The sequence below is a fragment of the Balaenoptera physalus genome (assembly GCF_965194825.1).
Source record: "Balaenoptera physalus genome assembly, chromosome: 18".
Taxonomy (NCBI): Eukaryota; Metazoa; Chordata; class Mammalia; order Artiodactyla; family Balaenopteridae; genus Balaenoptera; species Balaenoptera physalus.
In genome coordinates, this window is record NC_138899.1 from 71763539 (window position 1) to 71782888 (window position 19350).

The 19350-nt window shown below is 34.2% G+C and overlaps 1 protein-coding gene across 2 annotated transcripts in view; it reads right to left on the reverse strand.

Moving 5' to 3' along the window:
* Positions 1-222: 222 nt before the first annotated feature.
* The window catches only part of LOC309647866 (uncharacterized protein), a 32781-nt gene continuing 13653 nt past the window's right edge, over positions 223-19350 (reverse strand). Inside the window, exons 3-4 of one of the 2 annotated variants that reach the window (XM_082435773.1) lie at positions 13050-13151; positions 223-11702 (exon numbers count right to left, since the gene is read on the reverse strand). The gene's annotated coding sequence lies outside the window, so the exon portion shown is untranslated. Of the gene's footprint in view, positions 13152-19350 lie in introns of both variants that reach the window. The other variant, XM_082435772.1, reaches the window with a different exon arrangement.

Consider the following 19350-nt stretch of genomic DNA (forward strand, 5'->3'; position numbering starts at 1 on the left):
GTGTTGTCTTCAGTGTCTTACAGTTTTCCAAGTACAGCTCTTTTACCTCCTTAGTTGGATTTATTCCCAGGTATTTTTTCTTTTTGATGCAATTGTAAATGAAATTGTTTTCTTAATTTCTCTTTCTGATACTGTATAGAAATGGAACAGATTTCTGTATATTACTTTTGTGTCCTGCAACTTTACTAAATTTATTTATTAGTTCAATAGCTTTTTGGTGGCATCTTTAGGATTTTCTATGTATAGCGTCAAACCATTGGCAGTTACAGTTTTACTTCTTCCTTTCCAATTTGGATTCCTTTTGTTTCTTTTTCATGTCTGATTGCTATGGATAGGACTTCTAATACTAGGTTGAATAAAAGTGGCAAGAGTGGGCATCCATGTCTCGTTCCTGATCTTAGAGGAAATGCTTTCAGCTTTTCACCATTGAGTATGATGCTGGCTATAGGTTTGCCATATGTGGCCTTAATTGTGTTGAGGTATATCCCCTCTATTCCCACTTTGTTGAGAGTATTTATCATAAATGGAGGCTGAATTTTGGCAAAAGCTTTTTCTGCATCTATTGAGATGATCATATAATCTTTATTCTTTAATTTGTTAATGTGATATATTACATTGACTGATTTGTGGATATTAAACCACCCTTGCACCCCTGGGATAAATCCCACTTGATCATGATGTATGATCCTTTTAATGTAGTGTTAAATTCGGATTGCTAATATTTTGCTAAGGAGTTTTGCATCTATGTTCATCAGTAATATTGACCTGTAATTTTCTTTTTTGTGGTGTCTTTGCCTAGTTTTGGTATCAGGATGATGTTGGCCTCATAGAATACATCTGTAAGTGTCCTTCCTCTTCAATTTTTTGGAATAGTTTGAGAAGGAAAGGCATTAATTCTTGTTTAAATGTTTGGTAGAATTTACCCGTGAAGCTGTCTGGTCCTGGACTTCTGTTTGTTGGGATTTCTTTTATTACTGATTCAATTTCATTACGGGTAATTGGTCTGTTCATATTTTGTGTTTCTTCCTGATTCAGTCTTGGGAGATTGTATGTTTCTAGGAATTTATCCACTTCTTCTAGTTTGCCCTTTTTATTGGTGTATAATTGTTTATAGTAATCTTTTATGATCCTTTGTATTTTTGTGGTGTTAGTTGTAACTTCGTTTTCATTTCTGATTTTATTTATTTGGGCTCTCTCTCTTTTCTTCTTGATGGGTCTAGTTAAAGGTTGTTATTCAGTATTTAAGAACAAGCCAATAAACATACAATAATCTCATTAAAAAGAAGCCATGTAAACAATTAACAAGGCAATTTATTCCAAAAGTAAACATGAAAATTAATGAAGTGATTTACATTTTAAAATAATTCCTCCAATAAATTATAGACAAACTGTGTTAAGACCATTAGGGTTATTTTTATATATTATAGGCAAATATTTATATATACAAAATATGTAGGTATATATACCATTACAGTGGTTTTAGGATGAAAATACAACAACTTGTGCTTTTGGGGTCTGCATCCCTAGGTAAATAATTCTATCAAGTTTAGAAATATATCTCAACAATATTTTCCCTCTTTTTCATTCATTATGTTTCCATATTTCTAAGTAGAATTGAAATATTCTTTTTGGTCCTTAATCTAGTTTGAAAGCATCTATTGATATAATCTGATAAATATTAGAAATGGTTCCTTGATGTCAAAATCTCCTGGATGAAACTGTGGCAAAAGTCCTCCCTCTGGTATGACCTGTGCTTTCACCTATAATGGATTTAAAAGTTTGCCTTTTTTGTATTCACATCAATATAACAAACTTGATGGCATTTTGGAAATATAACACTTACTACTGGAGAAGCACTTGCTTTTTAAGGTGCTTCGAATCAATCATAGTTTTCCACACAGCACCCTGTGAAATAAGACACAGCCCCACATCCCTTCACTCACCACCCCTGCACACCTCTCAGCCGGTGCTTCCCAAACTTTTCCCGTTTTGCAGGCAACATTCATGATTTTTGTCACATCCTGTACCACCTACACTATTATTTATTTAAAATTTTTAGGGACAACCTTTCCTTTTAACTTAATTATAATCTCAGCTAATTACTCTGAAATCACTGTTGTATGGGCTATTTTTATCCTAATACATTATATACATACATATAAAAATATTGGTTTTGCCCACCAACATTATATACAATATGCTTTGAGAAACAGATGCCTAAGAGCAGGATCCCAGGACATTGGTGGCAAGAGAAAGGTAAACAGTCAGGCCAGAGGGTGCCCTAAATACAGATATTTTCTGAATCCAGTTTCCCCAGTAGAACTAATAAAGGAACAATCTATTTCGGTTATATATGATATTCTTATAAGGTACAATTAATAGATTATCTGCTTTCACTCCAAACATCTCCCAGAATACCTTTTTACTTCAAAACATGTCCAACAAAACATTAGTATCTGTTGCCATAATTGTTATTGGAGATGTGCAGTGACTTTCAGGAAAATCAAGGTTTTTGCACATACAAGGACAGCCATATTTTCAGCCACTAGTCTTATGGGGACTTTAGCAAATGTTTTATATTTTTTTATAGTGGGATAAATACCTCCATATTTTTCCCTAAATAGCTCAGGGGAAAACTGACTAACCTGCATTTTGGTGAAATAAAATTGCTATTCCTGAGTAGAATTAACTCATATATGTGTTGTTTTGTTTGTTTGCCTCAAGATAAACTAAATATAGGATGCATGATTTTAATATAATGTGACAGATTTCCATTTGCTACACATAGAAATTAATTTCGTTATTTGATACTTTACATTTTATAAAATAGGGTTCCTCCCTTCAAAGCTTTTCCAGACTAGATGGGGAGACAAAACTAATAAACATGAACCAATAAATTAAAAATTAAGTGCAATCTATTTAACTGTGGAAATGGTATGTAATTCCATGAAACTGAATTTACTTCATATTGATTCAAAAGTCAGTATTAGAATCATTTTTTCCTGTTGGTTTTCTTTCTCATATAAAAATTCTACAAAGGGTTATATTTTATATTTTTGTAGTTGTTTGATAAATGCTACATAAAATCAGATCCCTTCAGAGGTTTTTCTTTTCTTCTTTTTTTTTTTTCTATTGTGCCTATGAAGGGCATTCTAACCATGAAGCAAAAAAATAGGAAATGGATTAGGAGGAAAAAATTTCCATCTAACTTTGTATTATCTTTGAAAAGGAGGCTGAAGTTGCTAATTTGAATAGCTATTTTATGCATACAGTTTTTATTGTACAGTAATAAAAGAAAAAAATCCTTAGAAAAATGTGAAAAATAAAGACAATTAAAATATATCTCAAGGTATATTTTTGCAACTCTTAAGATACATATTGTTTATTCAATAGAATAAATTGACCAGTAAGCTCCCTTTATGACTTACTATGTGTATACAACATTGATACAATGGTGTATTGACCTCACAGACATTTTTTTAAGATTTGTAAATAAACAGATTGGCATGTACAGTATCAGATACTTAACTAGAGCACACATTTCCCAGGGAGCTATAACCTTTATGTGAATTTAAATGGTAACACTTTTTTTCTATATAGATACAGACTGTACTTTATATTTTTAATGTTTATAGTTAATGAGCCGAGATGTTTCTTAATAAATGCATTATCTAGGCTTCTCAGGGGTTGACTGGGGCTACAGTACCCTAGATTATTCTTGTAATTAGAGCAGGAACCCCCATAACTATCACTATTCACTATAGGGACCTAAAGGAATAGAGAGCAGAGGCTACAGAGCCATGATTCTTCGTTACAATAATGTAGAAATGTAATATGTGTCCTGGGTCATTTACTACATTAAAGTTTACATTTAGAAAATAGTATAGAAGCTATTTAGAAACGTAGTTTATAACCTAGAACCATTTGAAAAAGTTGCATTATACGAAAGAAAATCTGGTACCCAGAAAGAGAATCTAGGGACAATTAAAAATTGAAGATTAGGATATTACTCTGCAGGCAGGGGAAAAAAAGAGATATTTCACTCTGCCTGTTAATTTAAGTAAATACACAATTATTTATCTCTGTTTTTGCTGTTCAATTTACTTAATATTTCCTAGGCTTTGATATGTCCCAGCAGGCTGCTAACTTCAGACCATTGGTCTAATATTCCCCCTTGTTATTTTCTTTCTCAACCATCTATGCACTGAGTTTTTCTCAATACCTTCCCTGTTCTCATAAGCTCACAAGCTCTTAATTTCCAGAAGAAGAATACTTCTAGGTCCTCTTAAATTTTCCCCTTCTCACATCTAGTCAAATTGCAAAAGGTGAGCAGATTTCTGTGGCTGGCAGGCACATGCTATAGAGCAGGCCACGTCTCATTTCTGGACTCCTGCATAGCATCTTTATCCCCTGGAAAGAGGGAAAGGGGTATAAGGGCCCACTGCCCACATTAGAACATGTTCAAGTTTCTGTTAGAGAGTTGGTGAACTGGAACACAAAATAACTGCTGGCAACAATGGGGCAAGAGTGTGGTACAGTAAAGAAGGAGCATGGCCCAAGTCTCTCTGACTCCTGGAAGAGAGTGTCTGAGTTGTGTAACCAATATATAATATAAGATATGCAGAAAGATACAGGCACTACAGACAGCTACCACACTTAATTTTTAACTATCTATACATTAGAAATTCTTGTTCATTCTCAAAAGCAAAATAACCTTAAAATATAATAAGTTGAATTTGTGATATAGATTTTAGGGATTGAAAGAATTTGGTTCATTTTGTGAAGAGTTCCTCACCTGGGCAATTGTGATGGGATGTAATATGAATTTTAATTGCCAAGCCAACCAAAAATGAAGATAATTCTACGTGTCATTCCTTAATGCATAAAACTCATCAGAATGGAATCTCAGATCTTCAGAGAGAAGCAGATGTCTTCCCCTTATGTATCTGCTAAATACCCAGAAACTTCAAAATGTGCACAGAAGGAGCTATCAGACACCAGACTAGAAATCCTGCCAATCCTTGGGGATTGGAATCTCCACCAATGGATTCCTCCTTAGGGACACCCAAAGCAAGGTGCAATGCAATGCCTCCAAATCTCAGGATGCCTGGCGGTATGAGCATCATGAATGATGTTAAGAAGAAGCATCTAATGGGAGCACATCATTTACTACCATAGGAGCAGTAGAAGGTAGTATTTATATATCCTCCCCTGAGCCATGTCTCTCTACACATCTTTCAATCAGAGCTTCAAACAAAATTCCAAAACAAATCCTGAACAAAACCCAGCGTAATGCTTTTTTCTTTCCAACCATGACTGTATAACCCTTGCTGCTGATAAAGAACTCAGTATGTGCAAGGTGACAGACGCTTCATTTGCTAAGTCTGGGAGGGGAAGAACTGGGGGGTTATGCTTTCCCACAGCTGCCCCTCTATGAAACTCCTCTATAGGAACCTCAGTCAGGAGCTTTCCCTCAAATTAAGCCAACAGCCTATAATCTGATAAAGAAGAAAGATTTTCGTTATGAAGAGAGTTTCAGTAAACATTTTGGAAACAAATTAGATAAGGGCAAGAGTGAACAAAAAGCAATCCATCTAGTGATGAGTTGTTACCTAATTACAGTAGGAATGATTCTTGCAAATGTTTGAAGAATGGCTCCTCTACATTCTGTTTTAATGCATTATAATACTCTTGTCAAGAAAAATGAGGGAAAAGAAGGTCATTAGTAAGCTTTTATATGGGGGTAAAATTGGTAACATAAATTACAAAGTTTAAACCATCTATCGGTATCTTGATACATTCCAAAATTTTGCTTATTCTGTGCCAAGATCAATGGTATTACCATCCAACTGATAGAAAAATCAAGTCCTCAAATAATATAACTTGCACTTGAGAATAAGCAGCTGGATGTTAGGAACTGTGACTTCCTGTCCCATATTTTTTCACTAATCCCTTTATTGATGCAGTGCCAGAGGGAGGCCTAGCTTAAAAAAAGCCAATGAAACAGAATAGTCATTACATTAAACTTTTGCTTAGAAATAGCCACATGCTGGCTTTTTCTTTAGATAGCAGATTTTTAACACAAAGAAGCATAACTCTCTTTATTCATTTAATTTTATCTGTATTTTAACCTACTAATCAAATGGAAAATTAATGTCTCAAAGTTTAGTTAATAATTTATTCTGTTGCCATTTTATCATAACCAAAATAAATACAGTACAAAAAATAATTGGTATAATTTATACTGTATATTATAGTTTGAAAGTCAAATAATGTAAATCCATTACACTTTAAATTCATGATGAAATACTCCTGTAATTATCATTTCCTGACTGATGCAGGCTTTTTTTAAACCTTTTTTCTAACTGAGATGTTACCTCTATATGCTGAAGCTTACTTTCTATTCACTTTCTCCTCATTTAATGGTTTTTTCCTCTAACTTCATGACCTAATTATTATATAAAAGTATTAAAGCCTTAAAATTTCTTTAGAATCATTCCCATTATTAACCATAGACCCTCCCTTCAGTGAGGGCTTCCTGGAGATGGTTTTTTTCTTACTAATCTGCATAAGCTTTTCATGTCATGACATTTATATATATTTACAGTCATATTTAATATTGTCAAACGGTTCTTCAAAGTATTTGACCATTTTACACTTTTACCAGTGAGATGTAAATGGGAAGTAGCACTAAAGTTTACATTGCTCTTCTTGCTTTTTGACAAAGAATAACATTGATACAACATCATATACAAGATTATTTGAGTTTTACAAGATTTTTCTAGACCTGATGTTAAATAAACTGGGCTTTTGGCTATTTACACTCAGTTAAATCAGAATTGCTAGTTTACCCAAAGAGAAGTTCCTGTATTCATTTTCTCTTACACTGTTATAATTGTGATTTCTATTAAGACAGTAATGGTTATTGGTAGTTTAAAAAATTGTAAGGCAGATATATAGGAAAAATTGATTGCTTAGCTTAATGTCATTAGAATAATTCTGTCCAAAAATAAAGCTCAAATATATTTCTTATTCAGTTTATTCTAAATTTTATATAGACATATATGAAAGCAACCCTACTGTAATTAGGTAACAACGCATCACTAGATGGATACACACACACACACACACACACATATAACTGTATATAAACACACAATCAATAAATCTTTTTGAAACGTAAGGTAACAAATCTCCCTTGGATAAATATACAGCTACATGCAAACTCTGTAAATTATGTTGAGGCCTTATAAATATATTAAATAGACAACCTAATACATTTAGTGTATTCACTCTTTAATCCCCTCATTCATATGCTGGGACTTTCTGATATATTCAACAACCCAAGAAACTAATTCTTACTCAATTATTTAGTGCCTGGTGCTAGATAGCAGCCCTGTGCAGACAGGGGACACCATGGTACCAAAGCTAGACTGGACCACAAGTGAAATTAAATTGATAGCTTACCTCTGGCACTATACGATTTCTCTTAAATGTTTGATATCCCTAGGAACTACTTAAGTTTCAGAGCTCTTCTTTCTAGCATTTTATTACAAATAATTGCCCCAGGAGTGTACTAATCACCTTACAGAACTTTACAAAAGTCATTTGACCCCAGTGAGCTAGATGGTAGCTTACCTACCACTGCCACCAAATCAAGCCCCCAGTCATCAATGGCATTTCTGAAGTTCATCCCAGGCCTTCCATACCTGTTTACTACCCTCTCTGCAAGCCCAAGCTTCCTCTCTTTGTCTTCATCATGATTTACTGTAAGTACCAAAGCAAGATGGCTGGAGTCCCCATAGAAACACACATCGTGATAAAAGACTCCATACTGCAGAGTGACTGGGAACTACTACTGAGGAATAATGCCTCTAAGTTAATAATGCCTGTTCAACAAAGTCAGTTTAGTTTCCCAGGTGTTTTCTCCCTAACACCTCATGCTGTAAAATATCCTAAATATTCATTTAAATGATGGACAAAGACTGAAATCCCTAAATACCAATATCTTTAAAAACAATCTCTTCATTTCCTAAAGATATGCAAACCCACAAACACATTTTGACATTTTATTAATAGTTAGTGATGTATGGCCCTATGTAGTGACTTCTAAGAGAAGCATCAGTGATTTCAAGAGAAGGGGGACTCCCAGCATGAGATGTGCACAGGGCATTTGACCCAGCTATTTTGACACTGGGGATGTTCTGACCCTGTTTTTATAAGCACAAGTGTTTCAAACAAAGTATACTGACTCTGATGAAAAAATACCAGAGAAAATTTTATTAGCCAATAGATCAATTCTCTATACAATGCAGTTGAGCCACTTTTATTTTTGTCCACTTTCATTTTAATTTTTCTGAAATGATCCATTGCTATCACTTTTCTATATAAATTAACTGAAGATTGGACCCCTGGAACAATTTTTGTCCATATTAAGTTTTATCAATTATAGCTTGACCACTGTAAATGTGCTCTTTTGGCCATTATTTCTATGAAATTCCATGTTTTATAATCTAAATATTACCAAACTTTAATTCTTCTGTTGATTTATAGTCTATAACAGATTCCACCTTGTGCAGTTTTAGCTGTTGTCAGTTATATTTTGTGTTTATTACTTACACTAGATCTAATTTTCCCTGGATCACTATTAGTTGTTTTCACAAAGATGTCATCATTCTTCACTGTGCTCTCCAGTTAAAATTTAGCCATTTTCAGTCTTATTTTGTGTTTGTTATTCGTATCAGAATATTTGTTAGGAATCTTATTTAAGAGTTGGGCCTTTGTATTTATTTCTTGGAACCAAAATATTAGTGGTGGGTGTAGGCACCAGGCAGGGCGGAAGCATTCTGCTTCAGCAATATATCTTTAAACCATGACCAAGTGAAGCTTAAATAAATTTTTGGAAAAAAGCCAATGAGTGCAGTAACGCACAAGAATTGCACTGTGGGAATATTGGAAGGGCACTCAATGGCTTGCTTAAGATATAGAAGAATAAGAGATTACTGAACCATCAAATTAGACAACTAAGAAGCTGAAAACTGAAGCCACAATACAAAATTATTTAGTGTACATGCTAGAACCTATATAATATGGTAAGTGATAGCAGGCCTGCTATAAGCTAGATGAAATGAGAAATCGACTATGGAAGGATGGAATTCGGACACTGCAAGGATTGCCTAGTAATAGGTAGCACCTGAGGGCAGTACCCCTTCTATTGCCTAATTCTATAAAAAACCTCCAGCTGGGAACTAGATGTCTCTGACCTGGCAAATTTCTCACTTCTCCCAGGTTACTTTGACAAATAATTTTCAGGAGGCTTGGGGAAACTGGCTGTATTCACCATGCCCTTGATAATGTGAGCTTCCACACCTCTTCTTTGCAGCCTCCATAGAAATGAAAGTGAGAGCAGCCTTAAAAACAATAGTACACAATGTTTAACATAAAATGAAGTGCTATGATTATGAAAGGGGAAAATCTTTGCTTATACAGGGTCTTCAGAAATGCCAGAAACTGTGCTAGTGGCTGAACTTGTACGGAAATCTAGACTTAGTCTCTGAGTCTAGGCCGTTAGAGAAGGTGAGGAGGTATAAACATTGTGGTACGTTCTGTAACAGGTACAGGTACAAGTGCTTTAAGAGCACAAAGGAGAAAGTAATCAGGCATGGCAAAGGCTTCCAAAGAAGGTGGCATTGATTTGGGTCTTGAAGGATGAATAACTAGGAAGTTGCTTATTAGAGAAGGAAGAGAATAGCTAGGAAATTCTGGATCAAGTCCCTGGCTATGAGTTGAGGTTAATGACAATAATGATTCCCATCCATGCAATCTTTTGATCTGTTTTGAGGCAGAGTCCTGGGCTGAGTTAGAATCTGCAGGAGCCTATGGGCAATTGACGTTCTCATGCTCTCTCCATTCCCAGGTTCAGAGGCACAGGTCATTGATCACAGTGGTATGCAAAGATTCCAGAATCCATGGGGAATTTGCTTTCTTTAAACTTTACTGGTATAGCTCTCTATTTAAAGTCACCAAATAGATTACCTAATTTATCAAAATACAACTTTTTTAAATCTTTTTTTTTTAATTTGACCAAAAGCAACAAAGTGGCTGACTTTAAAAAAATAAACAGTGAAAAAATCCTTAGCAGTATCTTACCCTGTTCATTCTTAACAGCTCCTGCAACACTTATGCTCAATATAATTCTTGGTGACAGGGTTTCCTTGGTTGTTTTTCTCTTCTCAACTCCCAACTATCATGCTAGGAAATCCTCTAAAATTTATATAATTTTACTTATAATTATTAGTTGATATTTTTATCATATAGCATATTTGTAAAACATGGTTTCAATTTTTTTTAATGCGTCATTTTAGGTAAATCTGTCCTTTTACCCACAAAATTAACATTGTTTTGCTATATGCATAGTTCATTTTTTTAACCAACATATAGTGATAGTTTTGCACTCCAGAATGAATAAGACAGGATCCCTGACCTTTGGAGAGTTTAGAAGTATACATTTTAAAACTTTTCCTAATTATTAAGCATGAGAAGTTAAAAGTACTATATGATTTCAGAAGAAAAAGAGATTTATTATTTTTTGTGGAGAATCCAGGAAAGCATCATGGAGGAAGTGCCATTTGACCTGGGCTTAAGTGTTGGACAGACAATGAACACATGGGAATGGAAAAAGGTTATTCTAGGCAAAGAGAAAAATAAAATAAGGCTATATAGGCTAAGAGGTACATGTAGCCACACTGGAGAATAAACAGAGGTTTACAGTCACTTGAGGGCACGATCATAAAGAAAATTATGGATGAAAGAGCTTTCTCAGTTTAAAAAAAAAAAAAAAGCCCATAGGAAATAGCTGAAATAAATGTGAAGATTTGACTTTTTAAATTTGGATATAATATCTTCAAAAATCACCACTTACACACATTAAACCCAAAATTTACACTGGCTCTAGATCTCATAAGAAAAAGGTAACACTGAAACGAGGTTCAGAACCAAATAACGTTCAAGAATATAAACCATCTATTATACTCAGATAGCAATGGAAATGCTATCTCAGCTATGAATATTTTTAAAAAACTTGAAGTGAGATATTAAGCTGCTGAAGTTTAAAAATATGACCAGTTTTTTCAGGCTGAGAAAACCAAAGGCCAGATTGCGTTACTCTTCAATTTGTGGTTGTGGTTTCAGCAGAAAGAAATGACAGTGCATTAGTCACATTACATGGTACAATAACGGCCCTGGGGTGGGGTTATTATCAAATAATGACACCTTTGAAACTGTTTGACTAATGCTGTAAATTATCTCTGTATTGTACAAAAAGCATTACAGTATGATTTTTTGATGACTTTGGATTGCAAGGGATTAGCAAGTAGTGCTCAAAAGCAGCTAATTTAGGGGATTTAAAATGAAGAGCAATCTGAAGTTTTATGGCTATTCACTGAACTTGATACACTGGCAGAAGGCAGTAAAGACCTTCAGCCAGGTACGCCAGCACAGATCTCTCAAATCCAATTTGTAATACACATTTAAAGTCACCCACAAAGACATTTTAAAAACAGAAGAAATGTAATAGAGGAAAAGAAGCATTTCTAAGTAATACAATTAAAAAAATAACAGGAAAGAGTATTTCTGGCAATAATCACAGGGACTGCACACAGAGTCTGTCAAGGGAAAAACACCTTCAATCTGGAAGCAAACAGCTGTAGAACAAACGGAATAAAAGAACTCAAGTAAATAAGTTTTATCAGAGTGTCAAAAACCTGTTCAGGTTCTTTGCAAAGGTTTTGAACTCTAAGTCCTATAGATCATTTCTTTTCTTTTTCTTCTTCTTTTTTTAATCTAAATTAACAACATTCAGGATTTCATCTTTGTGCAAAGCTAACATCTATCTGTTAGGAATCCAGACCAAAAAAGAAAAATCCTTCCAAGTTTATCTGGATTAATAACTTTACAAACTTACGAACTTCTATAGCAAACTCAAAGAAAAAACTGAACAAAGTTAAGGAGGTAACACAGAAAGACAAGATTCTTAAGCATTTTTTTTAATGCAATGGCAGCAACAGTGGCCTTAGAGAGAAATAACACTTTTCTAAAGCTTATTAATGCCTACACTGAAGGCACTGAGAAAAATACACCATCCATACAAAGAATTAAGTCTGTGGAACTATTGTCAACAGATTGCAGAAGAGACATGGAAAGAACTCAAACCAAACACAAAATTTCATTTGTGTGGGACTTTATTTGAAGGGCTCTGATTTTGTTTCTAAATCCTTTCAGTCTAACCAATGCCTAAAAGTAAAAAGCTAAAACTTACCTGATGATGTTACTGATTCTGAAATATATATATTTAAATTAAAGATGAGCAATGAGGGGTTTTAAGAATTTTTAAATGGTGGATAGCTTGTGTGCACAAAAGGATTCTTTAGTTATATACTCTCTAAGGTGGTTGGTTCTCTCTGGGATGTTGCTGCCAAGACCTGTTCAACTTCACCTGGCAACAATTTTTATGATGCCTGAAAGGACCCCTTTACTGTGGCCCAATGTTCACCAGGTTTATTATTCAATTCTCCCACATTTTCAGGTGGCATTTCCCATGTTTTTAGTTATCCTAGATTCTGTGGAAAGGGGGAAAAATAAACAAAAGCAGTCCTTTCTTCTTTTGAAAGCTAATTCTTTTCCCTTTTAAATAATTTCCTCTGTTTCCTTAAGATATTATGTTTTGAAATAGTCTATATAGAGACTGTTTTGGCCTTTTTAAAAAAGTCTAAACTAAAACCTTTGAATTTAAGTTTTCAAACCAAGTTAAAGTTCTGTTTGTGAAAAAAATTTTTATATAAAAAAATTTTCAAAAAAGTTACAGTGTGGCATAGCTGGGTAGACAGGTAAGTAAATATATTCTATTCTTAGGATACTACCTACAATGTAAGTGATTGCCTTAATTTATATCAAGCTCCCAGAACCTGAAAATAATATCCACATATAGCTCACACTTATATAATAAAATACCACAGACAGGGTGGTTTAAACAACAGACATGAATTTCTCACAGTTCTGGAGACTGGGAAGTCCAAGATCAAGGCACCAGCAAATTTGGTTCTCGGTGAGGGCTCTCTTCCTGGTTCATAGATGGTTGTCTTCTCCCTGTGTCCCTATATGGCAGAGAGAAGAAGCTCTGGTGTCTCTTCATCTTCTTAGAAGGGCACTAATCTCATTATGGGGACTCTACCATCATGACCTCATCTAAACCTAATTACCTCCCAAAGGCCTCACCACCTAATACTCACATTGGGGGTTAGTGCTTCAACATATGATTTTAGGGAGAACACATTTAGTCCATAAAACCAATTACATGATATTTTGAGGCACCTTAACTTCTCTCTTCTCTAGCTTTACTGTATTCCAATTGTATTCAAATCCTTTCAAAGCTAAGGTGTATCTGAATGTCAAGTTTTGTGCTTAAATGGAACTTCTTTCAGCTGGAAAAAATAGGTGGTACTTTGGGGAAATAAAACATAACATTATAAAGAACCTTCCCAAAGCTTCCCATTCTGAGTTTCCAATAAAGAACAAAGTAGCAGTTCAAAAAACATTTCCAGACCACCCAGTATACAGTATACACAGTGCTAGTACTGGGATTATAAGATAAATAAGACACAATTACTGTCCTGAAGAAAGTATAACAAATAATAAAACAGTAAATCTTATCAAGAATTTGAATTCATAAACTTCAGAAAAGCAAGCAATCATTTCCCTGAATAAGCTCATTGCAAAATTAATGGTTACAAGACTTTTAAAAACATTTTTGTAGAATACTATATGCAACTTCAAAAGGAGAGTTTTCTTTTCTGGATCTGTATAGGATTATTATGCTACTTGGAAATAATCATTTCTTGGAAATAATCACAAGTCATTTAAATGCCAAAGTGAAGTCTGAATTTTAAAACATCAAGTTCAGTTTATTTAAGTTTCTAAATGAGCAACACAGTATCCTAATTTATATATCTATGGCTAAACGAGAAACATTAAGGATTTCTTTGCACAAGATATCTTATCTCGCGTTAACTTACTGTACTCAATGGTGCCCTACAGACTGAATGAGAGGTAGGATGATTTCATCTAGCTGGGTGTTGCTTTGATAAATACTTTTCTCTTTTCACATGATGAATCACCAAATGTCTACTTCAGGTAAGAAGCAGGAGTCTTTATCTAAGTCTCTAATTCATTATCAAGATAATTTAAGCATGTAGAAGTTGATAGACCCGCCACAAACCCAGAATGTTTAAAATTATTTTTATAAGTCATTTCCAGAATGGGAATAAATAAGTGAGAAATAAAAGGAAGGAAGGAAAAAGGGAAGGGAGGCAGGAAGGGGATGAATAAACACTGACAGCATCCTTTACGAATATCTAAACATCATTATTCCAAAAGAACAAGTAAGCATCATCTTGATTTTATAACTTCCATTTCTTTATGAATTTCTCTACAAGAAATCTGATATACTGAGAGTCCATTACATTGTGCAAAATGCCAGTCTTAACAGCAAATACAACATCATTAACTTTCATTTGTTATTACTTTCACCACTTCTTGCCTCACCAGTTAAGAAACCTGTGTATGAGAAAGCTCCACAGTCACTGTTGTGTCACATATGTTTCTGAGGAAGAAACATGATTATCCCCAAATCTGGGGCTTCAGAAATGAATATGGTAGCATCAGACTATAAAAATGAACCTAGGGCTTCCCTAGTGGTGCAGTGGTTGAGAGTCTGCCTGCCAATGCAGGGGACACGGGTTGGAGCCCTGGTCTGGGAAGATCTCACGTGCCGCGGAGCAGCTGGGCCCGTGAGCCACAATTACTGAGCCTGCGCGTCTGGAGCCTGTGCTCCGCAACAAGAGAGGCCGCGATAGTGAGAGGCCCGCGCACCGCGATGAAGAGTGGCCCCCGCTTGCCACAACTAGAGAAAGCCCTCGCACAGAAACGAAGACCCAACACAGCCATATATAAATAAATAAATACTTAAAAAAAACAAAAATGAACCTAATACTAACTAAAGATTGAATATCACAGAGCAATCAGCAAAATCCTTTTACCCGAATTCTGACATTAAGCACTAATACCTTTCTCTCAAGTTTTTAAGTGAAGATATTAAAGTATGGAGAGGATCAGGGATTTGCCCAGAGTCCCTTAGCTGGTAAACAGCATGACAAGACACAACCAATATTTTCTGACTGCAAAGTTTTGCTCTTTCCATTAGCTCACTATTCTCTAGAAACATCTGGCTATGCGTGGGTAGGACTGAAGAGGAACAGTTGTTTAGGATGATCAACAACTTAGAAAATATTTCAGAACAGCACTAGAACTTCGTGAGAATTTAACCAGGGCATTGAAATTTACAGCAAAAACAGTCCTTCCAATTACAACAAAATTTCATAAGAAAAGAGGTTTATACCTAACAGGGTAACTCTTTTCTTTTCGAGAAATTTCACGAGAAAAGTTTATGCAATTAGAGCCATCCAGCTTCTCAGCTGGTCTGGGCTCCACCTTACAATAAACAAGGCTTCTCCCCTACAGCAGCTTTGCTGAGGCCCAGCTGACTGGATGCTGGGCTCAGAGAAAACCTAGGTCTGAGGTCTCTGGATTGAAAAAGAGCAATGGATTAAGTGTCAGAGTAGCTAGATACTAGTTTCAGTTCAGGTACTAGCATGCTATATATGACCTTAAGCACATTTTAAAACCTTCTGTGATTACTTCACAATATCTTTCCATAGTTACTTCAGAACATTAGCTAGTCTCTCGAACTGTGGTCCTCAGACCACAAGCTCAGAATCCCCTGGGGCTCTTATTGTAAATGAAGATTCCTGGGCCCCATTCCAGACCTACTATATCAAAATATCCTAACATGAATCCAGAAAAACCCAGGTGCACTTTTAAAATTTGCACACTTAAAATTTACAAACTAACAGGACAGTCTTTATAATAAACCACACATTTTCTATCCTAATCCCAACATTTACTGGCACATGACTTAACTTTCTCTCTGGGGAATTTGCAACCCCAAGGCTTTTCTTCTCAGTCATATCCAGCCAGCTCAATCTTTCTGGACCTCACTTCTCCCAGCTGTAAAATGAGTATAACTTCTAACTTACTGGGCAGATATGAAGAACAAATGAGATAATGCATTTATATCTTTAATGTGCCTAATAGAATTCCTAACACATAACAAATCCTTGATGAAGGAATCACAAGACCCAACACAGCCATAAATAAATAAATAAATGAATAAATAAATAAATAAATAAATAAATAAATAAATAAATAAATAAAATTAAAAAAAAAAATTCTACTCCGACTACAATAAAACACACAATTACAATTAACATATTGGTATATGTATTTCCTATTATTCCCTTTACACAGTTATCTTTATGTTTCTGTAGTCAGAATCACACCATTTATGTGATTTTACTTCCTATATTTCACTTAACATAAAATTCACAAGCATTATCCCTTATAATGACATATTAGTTATAATCATTTTAATAACAGCATAATATTCCTACTTGTGAGTTGTAAATTAACTATGGTTATCTTAACTAATCCCCTACTCAGTGTTTAGGTTGTTTCAAATTTTACAAAATTATGAATAAAGCTACAATTAATATTTTTACCCTACCCCATTTTAGGATTATTTCCATAAAAGACAGTCCCAAGAGTGTAATTGCAAGGTTAAATTCAACTATTTATTTCAATAAAAATTACCGAATTATTTATTCCAAATTATGCTGTAGTCTTTTAATATGTACTAAGATATGTAAAATGTTATATTTCTTGGATATTTCATTCAACTATTGTTCTATTCCTATATCAGCATTACAATATTTTAGATATCATAGTTGTAAAATATGGTTCAATGTCTAGTATATCTTGTGTAACTCATTTCTCTTTCTTTCAAAATATTCTATATATTTTTTATGTGTATTTAACCTTCCAGATGAACTTTAGGATGATTGTGCCAAGTTGAAAAGCAAACCAAATCAAAATTTCATTATGATTTTCACTGGAATTGCATTAAATCTATAAAATAATTTGGAAGTAGCTGACTTCCTTGAAGCATTATTTTGGATATACAGAAGCATAATTTCTACTTCTAATTCTCTCAAAGCTCTATCATTTTTTATTCATATAGGCCACAAATACTTCTCATTAAAGGTATTCTAAAAGTTTATACTCTTGTTGCTATGGTGACTGTGACTCCCCTTTCATTAATTTTTAAACAGGTTTACTGAAGTATAACTTATATTTTAAGTATACAATTCAATGATTTTTTTAAAATAAATTACAGAGCTGTTCAACCAGCACCACAAGCCACTCTTAGAACATTTCTGTCACCACAAAAAGATTTCCCTTTTTGTTGATTTCTAATTTGTTTCTGTTACAGTTGGAGAACTTACTTTATATAATTGTAGTTCTTTTAAATATACTGAAATGTTTTATGGTCTAGCATGTGCTCTATTTTGGAGAACACCCACATACACTTGGAAAAAACATGCATCTTGCTTTCATTTCACTGCTAGAGTGTTCTATAAATGTCAGGTCAAGTTGGCTGACAGCATTAAATGTTAAGTGATATAAAAGATATTCTTGATGATTTTCCATCTAGTTGTGCTATCAATTATTGAGACTGGATCGTTGAAGTCTCCAACTATTATTGTCTATTTCTCTCTTTAATTCTGTCATTTATTGACTCCTGTACTTGGGGGATATATGTTGAGTATGTATACATTCATAACTATTCTATTTTCCTATTGAACTGACCATTTTATCATTATGAAATGTCCCTCTTTGTCGCAAGTGTTTTTTGTCTTAATGTATATTTTTTGTGTTATTAGAATATTTACTCCAGCTCTTTTATGGTTACTGTCTGTGTGGTGTATCTTTTTCCCGTATTTTAACTTTGTCTACTTGTATCTTTGAATTTAAAACCTGTCTCTTGTAGACAGCATATAGTTAGATCTTGTTTTGTTTTGATGCAGTCTGACAATCTCTGCCTTTTGATTGAAGGATTTAACCTATTTACATGCAATGAAAATATTGATTAGTTGGACTTATGCTACTTTGGTATTTGTTTTCAATGTCTGAAGACTTTTGTGTCCTCTGTTTTTCTTTTACTGTCTTCTTTTATGTTAAATAGATTTTTTTAGTATACCACTTTAATTCCTTTTTTTGGGGGAGTTTAAAGTTTTCTTAGTGGTTGTTCTTGGCTTTACAATAATCTAATTTAGTACAATCTACTATAAGTAATCACAATCTACTTCAGATTAATACTAATTTAATGCCAGTAAAATACAGAAATTTTGCTCCAATATAGCTCCATTTCCTCCCCCCTCATGTTATTATTGTCACATATCTTATCTGTATATAAGCCCAATAACAGTTTTATTGTCTTATGCAATTATCTTTTAAATCAGTTAAGAGAATAAAAGACAAAAAACAAGTATTTATATAGTCCTTTATATTTACCTCTGTAATTACATTTCTTTCCATAAGACTTTGTTTTATGGAAGTTTTAGGCTTACAACCCAAATTTGAGAAGGAGGTACAGAGATTTCCCATATACCCCCTGCTCCCACATAGGCATAGAGAGCCTCCCCCATTATCAACATCACTCACCAGAATGGTACATATGTTACCAAGGATGAACCTACACTGACACATCACATCACCCAATGTCCATAGTTTACCTTAGGGTTCACTCTTGGTGTTGTACATTCTGTGGGTTTGGACCAATGTATAATGACATGCATCCATCATTAAAATATCACACATAGTATTTTCACTCTCAAAAATCATTCTGCGCTCTACCTATTAATCTCTCTCCAGCCTCCCTGCAATCACTGATCTTTTGACAATCTCCATATTTTGCCATTTCTAGAATGTAATATAGTTGGAATCATACAGTATGGAGCCTTTTCAGATTGGTTTCTTTCATTCAGTAATATGCATTTAAGGTCGTCCATGTCTTTTAACATAATTACGTTTTCCATTGTTCTTCATTTGTTCATGTGGATTCAAGTTCCATCTGCTGTCATTTCTGTTCAGCCTGAAGATCTTCTTTAGTATTTCTTGTAAGGCAAATCTGCTAACAACAAATTCTCTTTATCTGAGAATTTCTTTATTCCTTTTTCATTTTTTTGAAGTGTAGTTTTGCTGAATATTGAATTCTTGGTTGACAGTTTTTTCTTTGAATATGTCATCCTGCTGCTTTCTGGCCCCTATTTCTGATGAGAAGTCAGCTCTTAATCTTATTGTGGTTGCACTGTATATGATGGGTCATTTTTCTCTTGCTGG